General features: G+C 31.7%; 1 long non-coding RNA gene across 1 annotated transcript; it reads right to left on the bottom strand.

Annotated features, from left to right (window-relative positions):
* Positions 1-704: 704 nt before the first annotated feature.
* On the bottom strand, positions 705-2,924 carry LOC145168929 (uncharacterized). The gene is made up of 6 exons (XR_013742184.1): positions 2,522-2,924; positions 2,227-2,349; positions 2,062-2,085; positions 1,921-1,995; positions 1,777-1,797; positions 705-923 (listed from the first exon to the last, which is right to left on the bottom strand). It is a non-coding gene; the product is annotated as an uncharacterized LOC145168929 (long non-coding RNA).
* Between the last annotated feature and the right edge of the window lie 1,484 nt (positions 2,925-4,408).

Below are 4,408 nucleotides of genomic sequence, written 5' to 3'. Positions count from 1 at the left end.
GACAGATTAATATCAGAGCATTGTTTATAGTGAATTAGTATATCAAGCCATACAAGATATACAACTATAAATACAATGGGGCTAAAACACTCTGACTAGAGATATAAATTTAAAAATACAATAATATTTTAAGTAAAGTGTGACAACTGTCAATTCTGGGTCAAACAAAGTCAACAAAAGTCAACCAGGTCAACTCAACTTGTATTAGAATTTTAGGTGAATTGTGATATTCCCTAATGCGTCCAATGTACGATTGACAAGTTATAATACAAAGCACCACTCTTATTGAAAATTATAGAACATAAACCCTAAATAAGGTTAGTATCGTAACATATCGGTAATTCAAATTTATATTGTTTTAGTATAAATAATATTCATAACACAATGTAGTGAAATTCATAATCCTTCCACTACATGGTAAATTCATAACAAAGGCTACAAATACAATTTTTTGGTGAATTTGTCACCAAATACGACAAATTCCACACCCGGCCTAAAACGCCCAACTTTTAACGAAAAGAATTTAGGGATCAACATAACTTTCGTGTAACATATTATTATTTTTGATAATAATGATTTTATTAACAATTTGAATTTTTATAATTCAAATCAAATATTTATACATCATTTATACCATATTTTCTTTATAAAAACTAGAAAAGTGACCACGCGTTGCGGGGTTCGGATTTTGATTAAACGATTTCGGAAAGGAGTTTACGATACATAGTTTATTGATTTATCTATTGAAACATAAACTTCATATAATCAGATGTTTACTCTTAAATTTTAAATAGTAAGGAAAAATGCACATTTGCTGTTAAGTTATTCATGACTTTTTTGTGCCCTTCAAAATTTGTTTTGTACCCTTGATAAGGAGGTGGCAATAACTCCGCAACCATAGCAGTAGATTAGCGTTTTACATCCTGTTAATATATCGAAAACGGAAGTAAGTAAGCTAAGTTATAAGAAAGAATCAAATAATTATTTCCTGCATTCGGATACATAGCAACGGTGGTCATTTTCTACTTATAAAATTCAACAGTTTCGTTGATGACATTGCTCTTGTCGATGATAATTTGCAGTGCATCGATTGTTGATTGTAAAATCTAAAACAGAAAAAAAAATAGAGTCCAGATTGATGAGGGGGACAAAAGTCAAAGTATATGTTTCAATCCAAAAAATACAGAATAAAAATGAGGGTTACCAGGCTCTCCCAATTTCCATCCATAAATCAAATATCATGTTCGTTGACATCAATACCTCAGCGAAAAAAAATTAATTATTGTTTAACTGTAAATCAAGGAACCACTAAATTATACAAATGAAAGAATTGGCATTGTACATAATAGAGAAAGTTTCCCATTTTTAGTTTCAATTCTACGAGTTTCTAAAACTTTAGTTGAAGGAGTAATCTACACATACTAATGTGTGCCTATAATTTAGTAAAAAGGTAAATTGTACCAATAAAACGAAAATCAATATAGGACTTACCTGGAGGTAGTTTAGATTGAACAATAACAATGTTAGACAAACTTGCTCAGTTGCTCTTCATCCTTATTTTCCATAAGGAATAATCCACATACGCTAATCAAGAAATATGAGACATAGACACCATTTTTTATATTTTCATTTGCATATAAAAAATTTAGCATCTATTTTGCACAACAATTAGAAAAACATGCAATGTAATTCATTATAGGATCCCTGTCTTGCTCTGGCCTCAACTTAAGTTTCAACATGTATTGAAAGAGATGGGATTTCTGTTTTTGGAATTACCTATGGAAAAAAATGTAGGAGCTGCAGTGTCCATCCGTGTGTGAGTTAGTGGTTTAGCTTTTTACTTCATATTATATATACATATATTATATTATCATACAATGAAATCTTATAAAAATAATGAATAAAGTTAGTTAGGCTTACTGTGTGGAAGCCACTAAACAGTCTCATCTTTCCAAGAGAGACCCTAGTTGTAGTTGTTTTTTATTGTGTCTGAACCTGGATGACATAAAATAAACCCATTGAAGAACCATTAATGAACACAAAATATTATAGAAAAATTACCTTTTTAATTGGGCCATCCCATATCTGTAGCAGATAGAGTAAAAGTGAGGAGATTGGGTTCCATATGTATCCATGGAGTGTGTATGTGACATAAACATGGAAATCATGGTTAGATTTTCAGTCCCAGATCGTTGATAACAGGTGATAAAGTTGGAAAATACATACAAATATTGGTGTTGGAGTGTCCGTCTTTCCATTTAAACGAAAGTTTGTGTGTGGACTTTTCACAAACACTTGGTGGGCTTGAGATTAAACATCTTCTTTTTTCAACATCTGTGCACACAACAACTGCACACACGAAAAAACATCACATACGCACATAGGAACTGGTATTATTTAAAAGTGAATCTGTAAACTACAATTATAAATACACATCCAACCATAAAAAGATAAAGAAGAAGGTGTTTAGTTCAAAGTATGGATAGCTAAATCATTATTGATAAGTTTCTTAGTTTCTTACCAACAACTTGTTTGATTACATCTATGTGTAAATGGAAGTCACTTCCTTTTTTATAAAAAAAGAGAAAACAAACAAGTTCAAGTCACTTCATCCCCCATAAATTTCGTTCACCTCCCCCTCTCTCTCTTCATCTTCATCTCTCACTTCATCTTCTTCATTCATTCATAATCCTCTCACGAACAAGTTCAAGTCTTCCAAAGATCCATCCCTCCAAGTTGGTTCCTAGGTTTTTTGGTAAGCATTCCTTGTTAATCTAGTGTTTTTATACACATTCATACTAGTTTTGTTACATTTACACACATTTATATGTGTTATTATCCATAGGGTAATACCATCTTCAAGTGTTCTTCAACCATCTTCATGTGTTCTAAGCCTGATGATCTTCATCTTAATCTCTTTATCCACTAAGAAATACACTCAATGTGAGTTCATACCCATTCATTTTCAAGTTTTTTCCAAGTTTTAGGGTAAACAAATCTTATTTGGATGATCTAAAGGCTTTGCAAACTAAAAATACAAGTTATGTCATTAAAACGTATCTATGCTCAAAAATCAGCTTTCTGCAGAAAAGTTATGGTCTGTTCACCGACTGTTTTGCCCTACTTCAACTTCATATATTTCAAAACTATTCACCATGAAAATAGTTCAGGTCTATAACTTTTTAAGGACTACTTGCACGCGTTCATACGATTTTTTTACAATTTAGGGTGATTTTTACAAAATTGTCTATTATTTCGGAACATTTTCGGACCAGACTGTAAAAATGAACATTTTCATTCTGGTTAGGAACCGCTTAAGGCTAGGGAAAAATATTATGGACAAAGTAGACTCAGTTTCTAAGCTCTGAGAGTTTACAGATCCAATTTTCGACTTACGATAATTTTTCTATAATTTTTCTAAAAACATCAACAAAAAAGTCAAAAACTAGAAATTGTCTTTATCATACTAAAAGTTCTTATACTTGTGTTAGATGTAAGTTTATATGATATATTCTTTTAAAACATTTAGACATGTTAACTTATATGTATTTATATATATGATTGTATAGATTGTCTTGACAAACAAACATAATAAACTTTAATTGGTATAGTTTGGGAGTCACAAACACTACACTATCATTACGAAAGAAACATATAATTATTTCAAGGTATAATTATGTCATTTACAAGAAAAAGGAGTCCTAGTTCACGTAAATCTGTTAATGCTCTTGTGAGACTTTCCTTCACCGTACCTACCTAGCATACACCTTCAGTCCTGCGTTATAACTAGACTCTCCTGGAGGGAGAGCGAGACCGTTGTGTATAGATCTATACGGGATTGACAACCTCACACCTCAACTGTTCGCAATAGTTAGAACGACAAGTCTAGGGTGACAAAAGTCTACCAATTCTGACGCCTGAAGAACATCGTTCAAGCATATCAGTCATATCAAGCATGGTTATAAGAACTCATATAGGGATTAGCGAAACTATTTGGTTTACGGGAAGCTTATACTTCTTTAGTTTTATTAAAAGAAATGAAACTATATACTATTTTTTGTACAACATTCACTTCCATCTTGGTCTTAGGGTTTAAGACCACAATTCACCTTTAAGAAAATACTGGATTTTCTGAAAATATACATTATCACTTTACAAGGAAAAGATAGAAAGGAATTACTTACAATTTCAGTTTATACTAAAGAAAATGTCGGATTTTTCTTCTGGAAATAGACGAAACCATCTTTTCGCAAAAACAGTTACAAATCCTTTTATGCAAAAACACTTATGAACTCACCAACTTAATTGTTGACACTTTTCAAAATCACTTGTATTCTCAGGAAACCTGTAGACAGATACTCAACTCTCCTTGAGGGTCGGCGTCGTCGTCTCATGTCTTTCTACTTTT

This window comes from Lactuca virosa, chromosome 4 (genome assembly GCF_052849685.1).
Source record: "Lactuca virosa cultivar CGN04683 chromosome 4, Lactuca_virosa_CGN04683_v6, whole genome shotgun sequence".
NCBI lineage: Eukaryota > Viridiplantae > Streptophyta > Magnoliopsida > Asterales > Asteraceae > Lactuca > Lactuca virosa.
Note: the sequence above shows the minus strand (reverse complement) of the source record. Positions and strands in the feature narration are given on the sequence as shown.